Source organism: Stegostoma tigrinum, chromosome 31, assembly GCF_030684315.1.
Source record: "Stegostoma tigrinum isolate sSteTig4 chromosome 31, sSteTig4.hap1, whole genome shotgun sequence".
Taxonomy (NCBI): Eukaryota; Metazoa; Chordata; class Chondrichthyes; order Orectolobiformes; family Stegostomatidae; genus Stegostoma; species Stegostoma tigrinum.
In genome coordinates this window covers 31,765,237-31,786,677 of record NC_081384.1, presented here as the reverse complement: position 1 = coordinate 31,786,677, position 21,441 = coordinate 31,765,237, and the positions used below count along the sequence as shown (strand labels likewise).

The 21,441-nt window shown below is 43.2% G+C and overlaps 1 protein-coding gene and 1 long non-coding RNA gene across 4 annotated transcripts in view; one reads left to right on the top strand and one right to left on the bottom strand.

Moving 5' to 3' along the window:
* The window catches only part of LOC125466241 (rho GTPase-activating protein 12), a 212,064-nt gene that overhangs the window by 87,013 nt on the left and 103,610 nt on the right, over window positions 1-21,441 (bottom strand). The gene's annotated exons all lie outside the window — the stretch shown is intronic.
* The window catches only part of LOC125466243 (uncharacterized), a 155,281-nt gene that overhangs the window by 110,080 nt on the left and 23,760 nt on the right, over window positions 1-21,441 (top strand). The window lies entirely within an intron of this gene.

The window sequence follows — 21,441 nt, the reverse complement described above, 5'->3', positions numbered from 1 at the left end:
TTTCGCATGACTGATGTCAAGCTAATTGATGGGTTTATGTTTTCTCTCTCCTTCTTTTCTTCAATAGTGGTGTCACATTTGTTTCAGCCTGACATTATTTGCATACATCACTGACAAATCTCATTGTGTGGCAATTTTTGACAACAGTACCCCAGTCCTTAGCTTGCTGGCATCACGACTGTGTTCTGGAGTTTCCAGGGATTAATTTCCAGGGCACTACTAAGAGTAGTTTAGGAAGAAAATCATACAAATTAGTTTTTTTTTGTACTGTCATTTTCCATTTCCTTTATTGGTTGCAAAACGTGTTGCTTTAGAGGAATTTAAAGTTGTTTTGCAATCCAATTAGACAGCCAAGATGCTGCTCAGTTGCAACTGCTTGGGGAAGGCAGTGCACTACTGGGATGGTCGTGTCAGGTTGCCAGTGACAGGAATGTGGGACTGGAGGTGACAGATTATGTGATAAAATTTAAGGGATGGTCCATTCAGGGTTGGCACCTCTGACACTCCCTGGGAACCCTTGGACCTTGATGATGCAACATCTGTACTGTATGTTGAATCAGTGATTGTGTTAGAGTATCTCTGAAAAGATTTGGCTGGTCAGGTCAATGCTGGCTCTCTAGAAAGAGCAATTTGTCTTGTGCCACACCCAACTTCACTGATGCGTTGCACATTTTACTTCTCACTAATAGTGCAACGCCCTTTTAAAAGGAGTCTCAATTTAACCTGCCTCCTCAATGTTCTCAGACAGCGCAATCTAGATCCTAGCCACTAGCTACATGAAAAAAAACACATTTTTCATGTTGCCATTTTACAAATCACCTTAAATCAGTGTTCTCTCAACCTCCATCCTTCCATCAATAGGAACAGTTTCTCTCCACTTACTCCATCCAGACACTTCACAATCTTTAATATCTCCAGCAAATCTCCTCTCTTCAAAGAGGACAATTCTCAACTTCCTCAATCCATCTACTTAACTAAAATTCCTCATCCTTGGGGTCATTCTCAGAAACATTTGCCCTGAATTTTGACTTTCAAATGCTTCACCAACACCAAAGTCTATAGTTGCTAGGATTAGCTTTGTAAAAGTTTTTGAACAAGGGTATGGCTTCAAACCCCCGCAAACACTCCAATAAAAAGAGGATTTGAGAATTATGCCTATTGCTTCCACAATTCCCATTTTCACATCCTTTAGTATCCAACCAACCTCATTTATCAGAATCATGTACATGTATATTGACCTAAGTTGGAATCAGAGTAAGAGGGGAGGTAATACATTCTATCTAATACCTTGCTATTTCCTACATTTGTATTATCTGTCTCTTGCAATTCTATGTGCATCTTGGGATTCCTGGCTCGTACCTCTTGGTTCCCACATTCCTGTCAAGTTAAGAGACGTCAGAAGTAGGTTCTTTACTCAGACAGTGGTAGGGGTGTGGAATACGTTGCTGGAGAGGGTAGTGGAGTCGGCCTCATTAGGGGCATTTAAGCGGCTATTAGACAGGCATATGGATGATAGTATAAGATAGTGGTGGAGATTAGATAGACCTTAGGTTTAGGGTAAAAGTTCGGCATAACATTGTGGGTGGGTGGGTGGGGGGGGGGGGGGGGGGGGGGCAGCGCAAAGGGCCTGTACTGTGCTGTACTGTTCTATGTTCTAAACTTAACCCATTCCCAACAGCACAGGAAATTGATCCAAGTGAAACTCATCTGGCCTGAACATACAACATTTCTACAGAAGTGGCTCAATGTTCCAGGAACCTAAAGCTTTCCTCATGCACCATTTCTCCAGTCACACATTCGTAGAGTCAGAGATTTACAGCACAGAAACAGACCCTTCGGTCCAACTCATCTATGCCGACCAGATATTCTACATTAATCTAATCCAATCTGCCAATATTTGGCCCATATCCCTCCTATTCATATACCCATTCAGATGTTTTTAAATGTTGTAATTGTACCAGCCCCTATCACTTCCTCTGGCAGCTTGTTCCAAATATACACCATCCTCTCATGAAAAAGGTACCCCTTAGGTCCCTTTTAAATCTTTCCCCCTTTCATCTTAAATCCATGCCCTTTAGTTTTGGACTCCCCCATCCTGGGTTAAAGAACTTATCTGTTCACCTTATCTATGCCCCTCACGATTTTATACATGAGAAAGGTCACCCCTCAGCCTCTGACACTCCAGGGAAAATAGCCCCAGCCTATTCAGCCTCTCCCCAAAGCTCAAACCCTGAAACCTCCTTGTAAATCTTTTATGAACCCTTTCAGGATTCAAAACATCTTTCCTATAGCAGGGATATGCGCCAGGGTCCCGGGTTTGATTCCAGCCTTGTGTGTGTGTGTGTGTTGTATAGTTTGTATATTCTACTCATGTCTGTGTGGGTTTCCTCAGTGTTCTGGTTTCCTCCCACATTTCAAAGATGTGCAGGTTAGGTGGATTGCCCCATAGCATCCACGCAAACTCAGGGACCGGTTCGTAGAGCATCTGTGCTCTGTGTGCACCAACCAGGCTGACCTTCTGGTTGCTATCCACTTTAACGCACCTCCCCCCCACCAATTCCCCTGGTGACCTGTCTGCTCTTAGCCTCCTCCACTGTCAGGGTGAGGCCTAACGTAAACTGGAGGAACAACACCTCACATTTCGCCTTGGGAGCTTACAGCCCAATGGCCTGAATATTGACTTCATTATCTTCAAAATCTCTCCTCCTCCAACCTGTCAATCTTCCCACTCAGCTTTCCACTCCACTCTGACCAACCACAGTAACCTGCATCCACCTATCTTTATTTTATCTACCTTCCCTCATGCCATCCCTCACTCCCCATTCGTGACAAAATTTTGACTTTCCTGCACCCTGCATGCTGTCTGATCTGCTGTGCTTTTCCAGGTCCAGATTTCATAGAATCCCTACAGTGTGGAAACAGGCCCTTTGGCCCAACAAGTCCACATCGAACCTCAGAGCATGTCACCCAGACCTATTCCCCTGTAACTCACCTAATCTACACATCCCTGAACACTGTAGGCAATTTAGCATGGCCAATCCACCTAAACGGCACATCTCTGGACTGTGGGAGGAAACCGGAGCACCTGGAGGAAACCTATGCAGACACGGGGAGAATGTGCAAACTCCACACAGTCGCCCGAGGATGGCTTCAAACCCAGGTTCCTGGTGCTGTGAGGCAGCAGTGCTAACCAGTAGGCCACTGTACCACCCCTAGGTTTCTTGACTGTCCTTTAAATTCCCTGATCTGCAGAAACAATCTCTACCGAATTTTGTACATTTTAGTGGAATCACCTCACACGCTACAAAACATCAGGGAATATCAACCCAATTTATTCAACCTCAACCAAGGGACCAATCTTTGTTGCACTGCCTCCAAAGCAAATATATCCTTTCTTAAATGTGGAAAGATCACACATCAACCCCAAAGTGGTGCTAAAACCCTACACATGTGCAACAAGGCTTTTTTTTAAACATTAAGCAGCTCTAAGGCAGTCGTATAGGACTCAAATGTGTTGATTCAAATTCTACTGTCTGTCATGGCAGGATTCAAAGGTAAGCCCCATGGAACATTACCTGGGTCTTTGGACTAACAAGCCAGCACTAGGTCTCTTTTTGCCTTGGGGAAACATGGCAGCTGCTATTTTCCTACCCTTGCCACCAAACTTCATCAGAGAGGTCTCTGATGAAGGGTCTAGGCCTGAAACATCAGCTTTTGTGCTCCTGAGATGCCGCTTGGCATGCTGTGTTCATCCAGCTTCACACTTTGTTATCATGGATTCTCCAGCATCTGCAGTTCCCATTATCTCTCCCATGCATAATGTTCTGGTTGAGCAGTAGCTGTCGATACCCAGGATTTGCTCATCCAAGGGGCTGGTTCTACTGGGAAGCTCAGCAACAACTACTCAGCCATCTGACTGCTGATCTGGCGGTCTTTGCTGTCTTCATAGGCCGTGGATTTCTCTCCCTCCAAAACTGTATGTTACCACCCAGCGAAACTATGTCCTAGTTTTAGAGAATCAAGATTGAGAGGGCATCATCTTAAAATTACAGCGAGGGTTTTTAGGAGGGAAATTACAAAACACGCACTGGCAAAACATAGTGGGAATCAGGCGTTTCAAGACTGATTGCTGGGTCAATTCAAAGTTTCAGTGACACAGTCAATGAGTTCCGTGTCAAGTGAGGGATATGGATTGGAGGCACGCGGGTGAAACTGAGAAAGAGATTCACTATGAATAAATTGAATGGTCAAACAGGGAGGAGAAGGATGGAGCTGCTCTTCTTCCTATTCAGATTAAAACATGAACCGTCACGCTGAACAATGCATTAATATCTGCAGTGTGGGGAATAATACATCAGCTAATTTATGTACCAATTGGGTTCCTGTGTTACAACGCCTATATAACCCTTGAACACTATATTGGAGTCAGGGTGAAAACACAGATGACAAGCCTTTAGAAATGAAACTGTTAGCCACCAGAAATGATGCTGTTTTAGGTCTGACTTGACAATGCAGAGCTGTTAAAGACCCATTATTTGCACACGTTTGTAAAACCCTTGCCACAATTATTTGAATTTCTTTATTCCGCACCACTCTCCACCCATTTCCAGAGGTATTTTGTTTCAATTTTGTTTCCACGCAGCAGGGCTTGGCAACCTGTAACTCCTGAGCACATGAAGTTCATTAGAGTACCTATTGTGACTGTCAAACCCTGATCAAACACATTTTGATCATAATTAAATGCAAGTCGTTAAAAACAAACTGTTGCAAACATTCTGCATGAGGAAAAAAAAAGCATTGTTAGCATTCTTTTGTAGAAGAAATCCTTCAAAATGCACTTTTTTTATTATTGCTAGTAGCAGCATTGCAGCTCTTATTAGGTTTATCAAAAACTTTTAAAGACATGGCAGATCTGGTTATTAAGTTAGCCAAGCCCTGCCAATGAAGAATAGTCGATAGCTCACTCTTCTCCCAGCCTCTTAGGCAGTGGCAAGCCTACTGTAACTCCATCTATGGGAGCAGATACATGGAAATACCACTGCCTGCATGTTCCCCTCCAAGACACTTTCCATCCTGACTTGGAAATGTATCAGCGCTCCTTCAGTGTTGCTGGGTCAAAATCCTAATAGCGTTGTGTGTCTACCTACAGTAAATGGCCCGCAGCAGTTCAGCTCTTCACCACCTTTTCAAGGGCAACCAGTGACAGACAATGAATGTTGGCCCATCCAGAGACGCCCATATCCCACAGGTGAATAAAACAAAATAAACATCCATTTCAGAAGATGGGTAGAAGCCTCTAATTTACTTCCATTGAAGAAACAGCACCTTTAATACTGCAGCATACTCAGTAAAGAATTGTTTCTGTCAAAGGTGTGGCATAGTTCTCTCATGCTTTGTGTAGGGTATAGCAGAGATCTGCTGTAATACACATCAAAGGCTATCACATTACCCAGTCACTGTCCCATTAGTCTGCTTGTCAATTAGTACACCCTCCTACTATGTAATGGCATCACAGTTTACTACATAATGGGTATATTAAAAGTGCTAATAATCCAGACAACACAAATCCAAATCCCTCTGTAGCACTTTTCAATGCTGAATTCAGTTTAAAGTTGATATCAGTAGCAAGTACAGAGTTGTTAGATATCAAAGTGTGAAGCTGGATGAACACAGCAGGCCAAACAGCATCTTAGGAGCACAAAAGCTGACGTTTTGGGCCTAGACCCTTCTTCAGAGAGCTGCAGTTCCCATTATCACAGAGTTGTTAGATCTTTGCTGAAAAACAAAATTCATTTCTGAACATCTTTTAAAAAGGAGGCAACCTATTATCCTTATTCTGGTGACTGTATGCCCAAAAGTAATTATGTGTGACTGAGATAATAAAATGTGAGGCTGGATGAACACAGCAGGCCAAGCAGCATCTCAGGAGCACAAAAGCTTTTGTGCTCCTGAGATGCTGCTTGGCCTGCTGTGTTCATCCAGCCTCACATTTTATTATCTTGGAATTCTCCAGCATCTGCAGTTCCCATTATCTCTGTGTGTCACTGAGTGTGTGATTGTCTGTGTCTCTAAGACATTTAACTGTCCCGTGAAGTAACCAAATGCTAAAGGAAATTAGTGATGGAATTAACAAGGACAATCACAATCCAAGAACAAATTTTAAAAATTATTGGCCATAGCTCTGGAGAAGTAGCAGCGAAACACAAATCAATACATCCAGGACAGAAAGATAACTGGTGAGACACACTTAAGCAAACTATAATAGCAGTGATTCCCAAATGGGTATTCAGTTCCAGTCGTGTCATTTTGAAAACAGTCCTGTGTCTATGACACTCATTTATTTACACCGACTGGACTAATTTTGTTTTGGAATACGGGGTTGTAGAGTGAGTCAAACACAGTAGACAGCTGTGCTGTCTTTAGCCGACAAGGATTGTGACCTTACACAGTCAGGTTTTCAGATGATTCATAAACAAATGCTTTCAATTCACTAATCCTTCACCTCAATACTGCTACACTACAAGGAAATGGTGTTTTATCTTTAAAACTGTATCTCCAAGCTGGACTGTCGTAAAAATACCTGCTACTCCCTTGGACAGGGGTGCAATCACGTAAAGGAACCATACAAAAGGATTTTTGCTCTGAAATGCAAGTTGGAAACTAATCTGTTCAGAAATCAGAGTCGTAAATACTACACAGCTACAAAAGTTCTGCATGAGCTATCAATAGTGCGCCACACCCAGGTTATCCCAACTCCACACAAACTCCTCTCCCTGAAAATCTCCTCGTCACCAACTCAAGAAAATAGGACATGAAGGAAAAGAAATCCTTACCAACGATCGAGACCTGCTGTGATTGAAGCCAACTCCGCAGCTCCTGTTAAAACCAGTGGGGTTATGCTCTAAATCCCGTGTATGTTTCCCATGGGGAGCAGGTGCTTTGAGCCCTGGACTGCTTCCAGCTAAATGCCTGGCGTTGAAATGGATTACAGACAAACAATCCAGTTTTACTGCCTCTCCTGCTCTTTCAGCATACAGCATGACTGGTTGAAATCACGCCCCTTCCATGACTGCAGAACCCAGCGACACAGGTACAAGACTCCCTCCACCTGAATGGGAGGAGCTTAGTAATTTCTTAAAGCAGTGACAACTGCCTTATTGAAATACACTCCTGGGCCTGAGAGGGTTAGGAAATCCCTTTAACTTCTCAGAATTCATTGAGAAAGTACCCTAATTCATTTGACATGGCATTGAATGACACATTGTTTGACTTCAGTAAGCTTTTCATTTACGTCAATGTCTTTTCAGTTAAACGAAGACAGAATTAACCAAGCCCGAAGGCAATGACCATCAGGACTATCCAGGCGAACCGCCTTTCTTCTATATTCTTTATCACAGAATCACAATGGCACAGAAAGAGACCGTTCAGTCCATTGTGTCTGTACTTGTTCTATTTCTGAGGGTCAATCTCTTGCCTTTTACCATTTCCATGTACATTCTCATTGGATTTATTGTCCTGTGTTCTTAAGTACAGTGAAAAGCTTCGTTTGAGAGCAGTACAGGCAGATCATAGTAAACAAGGACACACAGATCACAGGGTGGAAAAGAAACCTTGAACATTGTGAGGCATACAGGTTACACCACACAAGACATGTGCTACACAAGATCAGCGTCAAGATCTGGATATTTGAAGTTAGAGAATTCACTCATCAGCCTAATAAGACCAGGGAAGAAGTCAGTCTGGAACTTGCTAATGCATGTGTTCAGGCTTCCGACAGGAGGAGGTTGTAGGAGAGCATTACTCGAATGGGATGGGTCATTGATGAGAGATGATGGGAACTGCAGATGCTGGAGATTCCAAGATAATAAAATGTGAGGCTGGATGAACACAGCAGGCCAAGCAGCATCTCAGGAGCACAAAAGCTGACGTTTCGGGCCTAGACTCTTCATCAGAGAGGGGGATAGGGGGAGGGAACTGGAATAAATAGGGAGAGAGGGGGAGGCGGACCGAAGATGGAGAGTAAAGAAGATAGGTGGAGAGGGTGTAGGTGGGGAGGTAGGGAGGGGATAGGTCAGTCCAGGGAAGACGGACAGGTCAAGGAGGTGGGATGAGGTTAGTAGGTAGCTGGGGGTGCGGCTTGGGGTGGGAGGACGGGATGGGTGAGAGGAAGAACCGGTTAGGGAGGCAGAGACAGGTTGGACTGGTTTTGGGATGCAGTGGGTGGGGGGGGAAGAGCTGGGCTGGTTGTGTGGTGCAGTGGGGGGAGGGGATGAACTGGGCTGGTTTAGGGATGCAGTGGGGGAAGGGGAGATTTTGAAACTGGTGAAGTCCACATTGATACCATATGGCTGCAGGGTTCCCAGGCGGAATATGAGTTGCTGTTCCTGCAACCTTCGGGTGGCATCATTGTGGCAGTGCAGGAGGCCCATGATGGACATGTCATCAAGAGAATGGGAGGGGGAGTGGAAATGGTTTGCGACTGGGAGGTGCAGTTGTTTGTTGCGAACTGAGTGGAGGTGTTCTGCAAAGCGGTCCCCAAGCCTCCGCTTGGTTTCCCCAATGTAGAGGAAGCCGCACCGGGTACAGTGGATGCAGTATACCACATTGGCAGATGTGCAGGTGAACCTCTGCTTAATGTGGAATGTCATCTTGGGGCCTGGGATGGGGGTGAGGGAGGAGGTGTGGGGACAAGTGTAGCATTTCCTGCGGTTGCAGGGGATGGGGCCGGGTGTGGTGGGGTTGGAGGGCAGTGTGGAGCGAACAAGGGAGTCACGGAGAGAGTGGTCTCTCCGGAAAGCAGACAGGGGAGGGGATGGAAAAATGTCTTGGGTGGTGGGGTCGGATTGTAAATGGCGGAAGTGTCGGAGGATAATGCGTTGTATCCGGAGGTTGGTAGGGTGGTGTGTGAGAACGAGGGGGATCCTCTTGGGGCGGTTGTGGCGGGGGCGGGGTGTGAGGGATGTGTCGCGGGAAATGCGGGAGACGCGGTCAAGGGCGTTCTCAATCACCGTGGGGGGGAAGTTGCGGTCCTTAAAGAACTTGGACATCTGGGATGTGCGGGAGTGGAATGTCTTATCGTGGGAGCAGATGCGGCGGAGGCGGAGGAATTGGGAATAGGGGATGGAATTTTTGCAGGAGGGTGGGTGGGAGGAGGTGTATTCTAGGTAGCTGTGGGAGTCGGTGGGCTTGAAATGGACATCAGTTACAAGCTGGTTGCCTGAGATGGAGACTGAGAGGTCCAGGAAGGTGAGGGATGTGCTGGAGATGGCCCAGGTGAACTGAAGGTTGGGGTGGAAGGTGTTGGTGAAGTGGATGAACTGTTCGAGCTCCTCTGGGGAGCAAGAGGCGGCGCCGATACAGTCATCAATGTACCGGAGGAAGAGGTGGGGTTTGGGGCCTGTGTAGGTGCGGAAGATGGACTGTTCCACGTAACCTACAAAGAGGCAGGCATAGCTGGGGCCCATGCGGGTGCCCATGGCCACCCCCTTAGTCTGTAGGAAGTGGGAGGAGTCAAAAGAGAAGTTGTTGAGTGTGAGGACGAGTTCCGATGATATTGGCAGCCTTTCGATGGCAATGAGATGTGCAAATAGAGTCCATGGATGTAAGGTTGGCTATTGTGACCACCTTCTGCAGTTTCTTATGGTCCTGGGCAGAGCAGTTGCTGTACCAGGCCATTGTGCACCCCAACAGTATGCTTTCAATTGTGCATCTGTAGAAGTTGGCGAGTGTCCTTATGGATATGCCAAACTTCCTGAGCCACCTGAAGAAGAAAATATGTTGTTGTGCCTTCTTGACCAACGCATCTAATTGAAGTCCAGACAGTTTGGCAGTTTTTGTCACTCCTAGGAAGTTGACGTTCACCATCCTCCCAAACTCAGCTCTGTTGATTTAGATAGGGCTGTGTTCTCCTCTTTTCTTCCTGATGTCAATGATCAGTTCTTTAGTTTTTCCAACATTGAGACAGGTTGTTATCATTGCACCACATCACCAAGCCCTCTATCTTGTTCCTCCATTCTGACTCACCCCTGTTTGATATCCATCCTACCACAGTGGCATTGTTAGCAAACTTGCAGATGGCATTCATTCAGAATTTAGCAACACAGTCACGGGTGTGCAGGGAGTACAGTAGGGGGCTGAGAATGCATCCTTTGGGGGGGTCTCCTGTGGTAGCACTATTGTGCGGGCGGTGCAGTTGTCTACCTTCACTGCTTGTGGTCTGTGGGTCAGAAAGCTGAGGATCCAGGAGCAGAGGGTGGAGCCGAGACCAAGGCCACAGAGTTTTGAGATCGGTCTGGACGGGATAATGGTGTTGAAGGCGAAGCTGTAGTTGAAGAACAGGCATCTGTCACAGGCACCTTCATTGTCCAGATGTTCCAGCGGTGAGTGCAGGGCTAGGGAAATAGCATCTGCTGTGAACCTGTTACATCGGTAGGCAAATTGCAGGGGATTGAGGCAGGCTGAGAGACTAGAGTTGATGTGGGCCATGACCATGAAGCACTTCATGATTATGGAGGTCCGAGCCACTGGGCAGTATCAAAATAATCATAGAACCATACCATAAAATTCCTAGTGTGGGAGCAGGCCACTTGGCCTATCAGGTTCTCACCGACCCTCTGAAGAGCATCACACCCAAACCCCGTACCCTACCCGATCTCTGTAATCCATGTCTCATCGCTGATCCACCTAGCCCTCAGATCCCTTGACACATTGCGCAATTTACATGGCCAATCCACCTACCCTAATCATCTAATATGCTCTCAAATGCATCAAATGAACCTTTATAATGAATAAATGGGAATGTGCAGAGTAAAATAGATTTAAAAAATACAAAAGATTAATTCTTGGAACTAGTGGACAAACTGGAGATTTGGCAACTCTGGCTGGCCCGCTCTAGTGCACTTCATATATTCTATATCAAGCATCACTAACACCATTTATTTAGTATTCATCTCTGCTGTGTGTTTTGCTGTGCTTAAATTGGCTCTACTGGTAATATCATACACAGTTCTGCATAAATACAATTCTTTCATTCTTTGTTGAATCTCCTCCAGACTCTGAAGGATTCTGGTAGGGAAAAGATATTCCAAGCTTTTCAGGTTTTGAAATGTTCTCCCTTCACTCCAGAATTGTGTGGCATTGGACAGCATGATTTTTGCAAGTCTGACAGCACCTAAATATCAATTTAACAGAATACTAATGGATATGTCTTATATGGTCATGGACAAGAACCATTTCAGAGCATTGGTATGCTTGCATCACAAGTCTGTGTTGGGTAAACAAAGGAATACTGAGCCATGACAATACATTGAAGAGGTAGCAGCTGTCCTAACAGCCAGTGGAAGGCCCACAGCTAAGACTGGTCTACATTTTATTATCTTGGATTCTCCAGCATCTGCAGTTCCCATTATCACCGGTCTATCCTGTTGCTCGATATAGAGGTTGGATGATTTTTGCAATAAAATTATATGTTATCAGTGATCTTCTTTTTACTTATTCATGGGATGTGGGTGTAACTGGGACAGAGGAATTTGTCAATCACGATTGTGAAGGCGGTGCTGAAGAGGTTTTTGGAACAGTATGTCACATGGTATAAGTATACCCACTGTGCAGTTGGCTAGGTGGGTGGTGATGGTGATGGTAGTGGTAGTGCTGGTCCAAGGTCTTTTCCAGATATGACACAGGCTTTGGACAAACTCAAGATTCAAATTGTAGGCCTTCCTCCAAAGATATGTAAGAATAAAAGCGAAATACTGCAGATGCTAGAGATCGGAAACAGACATAAAATCTTAGGGATACAATGATTTGTAAAAAATTGTCCTTTCTGTTCGGTACAGGCAGATCACACCATACGACGTGCATTAGGTTGATAGAACAGAATGAAGAATACAATGTTCTGGCCAGAGGGAAATTGCACAGTGAAATCAACATTAAATTTAAAATTTGACAGGTCCATTCAGAGGTCTAGTAACAGTCGGGAAGAAGCTGTTCTTGGATGTGTTGGTTCATAGAAAAGCCTAACCTATCTTCTGCCCGTTGGAAGAGAGTATAACTGGGGTTGGAGGGGCCTTTGATTATAGTGACTGCCTTTCTCAGCTCCACCCTCTGCAACTGGATCCTCAAATTCCTGACCCACCAACTGCAATCAGTGAGAATAGGCAACAGCAGCTTGTTAAACTAGAAACGTTAACACAGTTTCACACGTGAGATGAGCAATGAGCACCATTTTGAGGTGCCCCGACATTCCTCTTCCAGCCCCAGCAGTGCCGTAGCTCATCTGACAGAGCCTTCATTATTTGGGCAACAAACGTGGATGTAGCATCCCAGAAGATTAGCAATAGCAGGGTCAGGATCCAGAAATGCTCGCAATGTGAACCTCTTCACAGCGGCTGGGAATTTCACCTCAACAGCTCAGGTCGAAGAGCTGTTGTCAATCCATCTGATGATTATATTAATAAATAAATAAATTAATTAAAGTAGATATTTTAAAAAATGAATGGCACAATATTTTTGATATTAGGGCAGCTTTTAAAGGGCACAGTTCAAAACACAGTTTCACTTTGTGCCAAAATGATATGTGTGTTCATATCTTGGACAAACTACGATCAGAACGCAGGTGCACTGTTCATGACAAATAACACCACCTTCCAGTCACAAACCACTTCAACTCCCCATCCCACTGGGTGATGTGTGCATCTTGGGCCTCCTCTAGTGTCATAATGACGCCAGCCGGAAACTGGAGGAGCAGTACCTCATATTCTGCCTTGAGAGCCTACAACCCAATGGTCTTGATGTGGACTTTACCAGTTTCAAATCTCCCCCCGCCCCCCCCCCATCCCATGACTAACCCTCCCTCTCATCCCGACCTCCATGACCTGACACAACCTGTCCATCTTCTCTCCCACCTATCCGGTCCTACCCCCTCACCGACCAATCCCCACCAATGCCTACCTGCACTCACCTATCACCATCCCACCGACCTTCCACAGCCCCACCCCTCCTCTATTTATTTCATAGCTCCCTCCTCCCTCCCCCATTTCTAAAGAAGGGTCCTGACCCGAAATGTCAACTTTCCTGCTCCTCTTATGCTGCCTGGTCTGCTGTGTTCCTCTAGCTTCATACTGTGTTCTCAACTTTAAAGCCCCTGCATTTCCCTACACTGCATCAGGGAGAGCACTGCAAATATTTCCTGTCATTTGCTTTATATTTTCCTTTCAATACGTTTTCATCTGCTTTGCATAAACTTGAATAATGGCCACAGGTCGGCGTGACTGATAGCCTACTTCTGTTCATGATTTGTATGTTTCAAACAAGAATAACTTTAACCCAAAAATAGATGGTTTTGGGTGCTACTGAAATTTAAATTGGAAAACATTTCACATGTGAACTCAACCTGCCTTTTCTTGAGTTTGAACATGTAATGAAATAAACCTTGGTTGGATGTTGTCATTCTGAGAAACACTCTGCAATCTTTCACCAACTCTTCAATATCCTTACCTGCCTTTGAAAACCAGATAGTCTATATGAGAGCAGTAACAAGAAGTTATCTCCATGTGACTCTGATCAATTCCATTCCAGCACTAACTTTACCTGAACTCAAAATGCTCAGATCTAATACGGTATACTGCAGTTAGGGAGGGAGCTCAAGCACTGACTCCATGATCATGCAGGAACGACATTTCAGCTAGAAGTCAGTTCAGAAATACTTGTACTCACTGACTAAACTGAGGAAGCAGACAACTAATGGTAGACATGGAAATACAATGCACTGAGAATGTTCATTGGGCACAAATGTTCTGAGTGAGGGGATTGAGATCATTTATAGCACCCAAGAATCCACATGCACTGTCTCTGCCGTTTTAGCACTAAGCCAATTCTCACTGTCCACTTATACTCTCCTCTCCACCTATCTTTTCTCTCCATCTTCAGTCTGGCTCCTGCTCTCTCCCTATTTATTCCAGTTCCCTCTCCCCATCCCCCTCTCTGAAGAAGGGTCTAGGCCCGAAATGTCAGCTTTAGTGCTCCTGAGATGCTGCTTGGCCTGCTGTGTTCATCCAGCTCCGCACTTTGTTATCTCACTGTTATTGTGTACGCTTTGTACGTTTACTTCTCAATAAACCTGGTGCTTCCTCTTCTATCCAGGAAATAATCCCTCAGTCTATCTTTAGATTCATTTATAAAAGATTGACTTTTTTTTCATCGAAAGATTCATTTGCACTTTAAAATACTTCCCTTAACTTTTGTAATGCCAGGGTTGATATCAGGACTTATTTGAACAGTTGACAACAGAACTGTGGTGGGTGTCAGGCACTTCCCATGAGTCTGTGCGGCCACCATGTTAATTGCTGGGTTTTCATCTGTGTCATAGACACATAGTTGGAGAACAATAATATCATTCTAATCCTAAAGGCATTTTAAAGTGCTGATCCAGAATCTGGCCAGATGTGCTCCTAAAGTAAAATTTATTTTGGTTGCCATGCAGGTTTGGAACTCCATGTTCCACAGAGGAATGCTGAGCCACTCTCTCCCCAACTACCGTCACCTCCAAGCCACCCTGGCTAGCACTTATGCTTAAATAAATATCGATTTCCTAAGCACGTAGCTGTTGTAATCCTGTTGTCCAGAGTTACATTCCCCACAATTGTTCAGATATCGAATTCTCATGAATTTGGACAGAGCTTGCACTTGTCTGAAGCCAGGAAGTGAAAAACTCCTCAAACTCTCAGTCTGGTTGATTACCCCCATTTCCAGCTGCAGCCTTTAGGTCCCAAGTTAAAGCCAAGCCTATTGCTGTGACCCACCTTATGCAGTGAATAGAAGTCAGCCAGGGTTGCCAGTTAAATGTCAACATTCTGAATGGCTGAACCATCTCCCTTTATTTCACTCCTCATTTTGAAATAAAAACAGGTACAAAAATATTTTTAATAAAACACGTGAATTTTGATAGAGCCTTCCCCAGCCTCGGCTCTTTTGACTTAAATTGTCTGAAATGCAGTCACTTTTCAGAATGCCATTCAGAACAATGGCCTATGAAAAGATCAATAATACTGAACTAATTAACATTCATTCCACATTTTTTAAAATGCAACTATTAAGACTCTTAATTTTAAATTGATGTATACTGCTCTTTAGATGATGAACAAATGCAAGTTATTAAATTACATGAAGCTGCTTCTGTGATGCTGCCTGAGCCGCTGGGATTTCCAGCATTTCTTTTGTTTTCAATACAGATTCCAGCATCACCGCTAATTTGTTCCTAATACACGAAGCATTTGTCTGTAGATATAAACAGCACTCATTTGGGGCTGGATTTCAAATGAATATCAAAACAAACCTACAAAACATGAAGATGACATCATGCATGATATCAGTTTGATTCCTATCTAATAACGGTAGGGGTTAAACTTGAAAACGAAAATAAAATTCACAGGGATGTGGCAGTGATCACGATGATAATTAAAACATTAATGACTTCCTTCATTTGCCAGTCTTCAACATAGACATAGAACATTACAGCACAGTACAGGCCCTTCGATGAAAAAGTTTGTTTCTAATATTTCTCCTTTCCATGGCACTATTAACACACTATTTCACATAAAAATGTTCCAATGTGGCAAAGGAGAAGAAAAAAGCTTGCATATATATGTGACACCTTTGACCACCTCAAGCAATACCAAAGCACTGAATATTCAATGAAATGAAGTGACACTTACGAAATGTGAGAACAGCAACATTCTGACAAACAAAAGTGATAAAGACCCACCGTAATTATCTTGGAATTCTCCAGCATCTGCAGTTCCCATTATCTCTGATAAAGACCCACCAATCAGTTTCTGTTATATTGACTGGGGTGGGAAGTAACTTTGAGAAGCCACACTTCAGTTTAAAGGTCCCATCCAAAATACTACACTCCCAAGAATGAAGTGCTCCTCAGTATTGTATTGGAGTATAAATCTAGACTTTCGTGTTTAAATCTCTGAAGAGAGATTGGATTCAACCTACTGATTCGGACACTGTGCTTTTGCTCTCAACTAAGCCACATTTGATTATCAACAAAGATATTGCAAACAGCTGCAGATGCTAGAAACCGGAAAAAATTGCTAGAAAAACTCAGGAGGTCTAGCAGCATCTGTGGGGACAAAGTGAAGTTAACATTTCAGATCCAGTGACCTTTCTTCAGATACTGCCAGAGAAGCTCTAGAGACAGATAGAGATAATAGGAACTGCAGATGCTGGAGAATCCGAGATAACAAAGTGTGGGGATGGATGAACACAGCAGGCCAAGCAGCATCTTAGGAGCACATAAGCTGAAGTCTCGGATCTAGATCCTTCATCAGAAAAGGGGGATGGGGAGAGGGTTCTGAAATAAATAGGGAGAGAGAGAGTTAACCCATGCTGAAACAGTGTCAAAGTCCTCATGAAACACAAGCGTACAGCAATATTCCTCTTGAATTATTGGTCTCACTGAGTATTATATTAAGCAAAGTAATTAAAAAGCAAGGTTTAAGTGTGGAACCCAGAGTGATTCATTATAAGGCCAATTGGACACAGGATGGGAAGAAAAATAGGAAGGAATGAACAAGGAAAAATTTAAAGGGGAGAAAGGGACTGAGAATTATTGACTTTCAATGGTAGTAGATGATAGTAGCAATAAAGGGTTCATTTTTTGAATAACAGAATCTATGTCTTTTAGTCTCTCCTCTCCTCAGCAACTACCACACTGTTAAATGTTCAGAAAGACAGAACAACAGTCCAGTGAAAATTGCACTTCAACTTATTTGGTCTTGCCCGTCCAGAATATTGCCTTTTCCACTTTTGCTTTATAAGTTCTAACTGTACAAGATCACGTATATGGTAATGGCACTGTGATTTCTAATGACGAACTTTTTTTTGGTGTGCCTGAACATAGGTGTTGACAGGATAGTCAACCAGCCATATCCTTACTAACCATCAGTGAAGTCTATGCTGATCGTGAAGAGAGCCCTGGATAATGAATCTCAAACTTGGGTCAAGCTCTCAGAGTAAGGACTTGGCTAATGAGTGAGATAAATGAAAGCATGTTTATACGTTTTGAGAGTCACTGGAATTCATAACTTAAGTAAGCTGCAGATGTACTGACTATGAGGCGGAGATTGACAGGCATTTGGGTAATAAGGAAATCAAAGGATTTGGGGATAAGGCAGAAGAGTGGAGTTCAGAAGTAGTTCAGTTATGATTGCTGTGAAAGTTAGAACAGGGACTAGGGGCCAAATGGCATTGACCTTTTCCTATTTATTGACATCATTCTAACTCCGAAGCAGACTGTAGGTCAAGAGTTGATCCAAAAATGTTCCTCGTTCTCTTGTATCTGAAATACATAAGCCTCTAACTTCAATTTCAGCACCCATAAGGCCAGTCATCAATACTTGATCTGGTACAGTGTCTATACATTTATTACTCATTGTACAAATAATTATGTTCGGAAAGAAACCTGATCCTAGATCTGTGCTCTGGTTTGTTTTTTTAAATTCATTTATCGGATGTGAGCATTATTAGCTGGCCAGCATTTATTGCCCATCCCTAGCTGCCCTTGAGAAGGTGGTGGTGAGCTGCCTTCTTGAACCGCTGCTGCCCACCTGCTGTGGGTGGACCCACAATGCCATTAGGGATGGAATTCCAAGATTTTGACCCAGCGTCAGTGAAGGAACGGTGATATATGTGCAAGTCAGAATGGTGAGTGATTTTGAGGAGAACTTGACTATAAATAAGGATTCTTTTAAACATTTGAGTTTTTCTTAAGGTATTTCATATCTTATATACCTCAAAATCTCCTGTAATCTCCACAGCCTGCTCACTCATTCCCCTTCCATTTAGAATCTCATATTATCCTCCTTTCTTATCCACATTTACATATTACTTCAGAAACTCCCCCAGGGCACGCACACCTCCAAGGTGAACATAATTACGTTCATCAGGAGAACCAGAATAAGTAGTTTTGGCAGGACACATTCCTCTTTTATATCTCACATGATAATGAAGGGCTACTGATTGACGGAGTGGTCAGAAATACCTGAGACTAGACAGAGAAGACAACAAATACTGAATCAATTCTTCTGAAGACATAGCGTTGCTCAATCACAAAACCAACTTCAACATCCACAATTGAGGTTTTGAGATGAGAACGATCCCTATTGTCTCTGTTAGTAAAAAGGAAAAGACAATGAAAAGATTAATTTGGTAAAATGTATGTGTGAATATTCCAGTTTAAGATTAATTCACAATATCACCTTAACATTACTTCGGATCATGGTCCCAGCAATATAGCTGTCAAGTGTTAAAGGGCTATCCTGGAGTTTTGCAAGTTTGAGAGAACTAGTTTGGTTCATTACATTAAATGTTCCTGGGGGAGCAGTGTTCAAATAACAGCTATTATTATGACAGGGGCAAATATGACAGGGGTGTTCACAGATGTGATAGAGGCATTTAGAGTTTTATAATAGCACATGAATAAGCAAGGAATGGTGGAATATGGACCATGGGCAGACAAAAGGAATTAGTTTAATTTGGCATCATGATCGGGATCATGTGGGCTGAAAGGCCTGTTCCTGTGCTGTACTGTTCTATGTACTAATACAACAATTAGCAAAATTTACATAGATATGGAGCTGTGGTGAATCATCTTCTTCCAAACTTGGCAACTAAAGCTCCGCTACACTATCAGATTGCTAACCTAACCATACTCAGAGTTACTGATCTTTCAGGAAATTTGGTATGTCCATAAGACCCTCACCAACTTCTACAGATGCACCATCCAAGGCATACTATCTGGGTTCATAACGGCCTGGTATGGCTACAGCTCTGCCCAGGGTCGTAAGGAATTACAGAAGGTGGTGTGTACAGCCCAGATCATCATGGAAGCCAACCTTCCATCCATGGACTCAGTTTACACGGATCACTGCTGTGTAAAGGCTGCCAACATCAAAGACCCATCCCACCCCAATAATGATCTCTTATAACCTCTTCTGCCATGCAGAAGATACAGAAGCCTGGACAATACGCACAAGCAGGTTCAGGGACAGCTTCTTCCCATCATTATTTGACTGATAAATGGACTCGCTAGCCTCAAATAATGTTGACCTTACTAACATTAACCTTGCCTAGCACACACCCAGTGCAATGTAACCTGTACACCTCTAAGTCTTTTTCATCTGTATATCCTTACTCACTATGGTCTGCCTGTACTGTTTGTAAACAAAGCTTATCCTTGTACTTCAGTACACGTGACAATATAATCAATTTCAGAGAGATGTCAATGTATACATTGGTGTCTTTTGGAAAATGCTTTATGACACTGTTCTCCCTCTACCATTTAATACAGGGCGTTAGATTTGGGTATAACCAAAATAATACACCTCAAATGCAAGTTTAGGTGTTGTTCTAAAAAGACCCCAAAGAATAAGTATAGGCATTTATATCAATTGTTCAGTCTTGACCACACATGTGCACTGTAACATTTTGCAATTGGTGTTCCTGTCTAGCAAACCAAGTCCAGAAATAGCTGTCAGTTACACAGTAACAAAAGTCTGCACTATCATTTGAAATCTAATAACTGAATGTATCTACAGCTGGGACCTGTTATACTAGTTTTTCTGCTGTAAATAGCAGAGTTTGGCTGTGCTTGTTACAAGTGTAGAAATGAAAAGGTATTAATTAACCTGTAAACACCACAATTTGGTACATTGCCTCTGAAATAGGGTCTGCAGATTTGTCACCCATTGACGCTGTAAAATTCAAAAGAATCTCTGCTATATAAAGCTTAAGGATAATACTACCGAAATGGCTGGAGTGCAAAGTGAGATTAAATTAAGAATTGTTAAAGGAAGGAGCAACTTGTGTTCAGGCAACGCTTTCAACGTAAGATACGCCAAATGCTTCACAGAGAACAAACCACAAGATATAAAAGAACAGACTAAGAGAACAACTAAATTCTTGACCAATAGAAGATTAAACAACAGTGACAGTTTATAGTTATATAGCAATGTTATCTTAATGAAGCATTCCAGAGCACAGGGCTAGAGTGTCAAACTAAGTACAACTTGAGCCATAAGGACTGGGTTGGTTAGATAGCAGACTTTTGGCAAAGAAGCTTGTTTTAAGTAGTGTCTTAAAAGAGAAAAAGCAAGGTAGAGAGGTGGCAGATATAAAGAGGTAATTCCAGGGCTTGTAATCAAGTGAACCAAGGGTGTGGCCACCAGCAATGAAGCAATAATGATTGAAATGTTAAATAAAAGGCCAGAATTATGGTAAACTTGTTGGAAATTACACAGGTAGAGTAGGGCAAGATCAGGGAGGAATTTGAACAGAGGGCACATTTACAAACTTAGATCAGAGTTCAAGATAAGAAGGAACCAGGACTTGCTCCAGGTAGCACAGTTTTAGATGATCTCCTCAAGTATGAAGAGTATAATTTGAGAGAGCAGCCATGAGTAGATTGGAATAGTAGTTTCAGCAGACGAGCTGAGACAGGGCAAAGTCGAGAGATGTCAGAGAGGGGAAACAGGCGATCTAAGCAAATAGCTGGTTAGAAACTCATCTTGGGATCAAATGTTACACAGATTAATCTCAAACTGAGAAGTGGGGGGGGGGGGGGGAGTAAAGAAGCTGAAGAATAAAGTTTGATGTGAAGACTGTAATCAACGACTTTAATCTTCCCAACATTTAACTTGAGGTATTCTTTGCCCATTCAGGCCCAAATGCCAAATAAGCAGTCCAGCAATTTAGCAAGCAGAGGACTCAAAGGGCTGACCAAGTGGAGCTGGTAGTATGGTACCTTCAATGAGGTCAATGAATGGCCGTATGGGGTCAAGGAAAGATTCTTTGGGCACACGCAATAACAACGCAGGAACACCAAGAAAAGCCATAAATTTTTTTGTTTATTCATTCACAGGTACCTGACTAGGCAAATATTTATTGCCTATCCCCAACTGCCGTAGAGAAGGAGGCGGTGAATAAGATCGACTATGCTGTTCAGGTTGGAGTTCCAGGATTTAGCCACAGAGGCACTGAAGGAATGTTGATATATTTCCAAGTCAGGATCGTGATTGATGTAGATGGGAACTTGCAAGTGGTGATCTTCCCACATACCTGTCACCTGCCTTTTTAGATGGTAGTGGTCTTGTTTTGGAAAAGGCTGAATACAAAACCTTGGTGAATTTTATCAGTACACCTTGGAGATAGTACACACCGCTACTACTGAACAGATGCTCAGTCGTGGAATGTTTGTGGACGTGCTGCCTTAAGTGTCTGTGAATGTCTACCTCCTTTCAGATCTAAATGCCATTGTTTTTGTTGAAACTAAAATGCATCATCTAATTTGAATCCAGCTTGCTATTCTTCCTTTAATTCCACAGTGATGTTTTGTCATTTCCAGGTGGCACCTTTTAAAAGGTTTTCTTAAAGGCCATT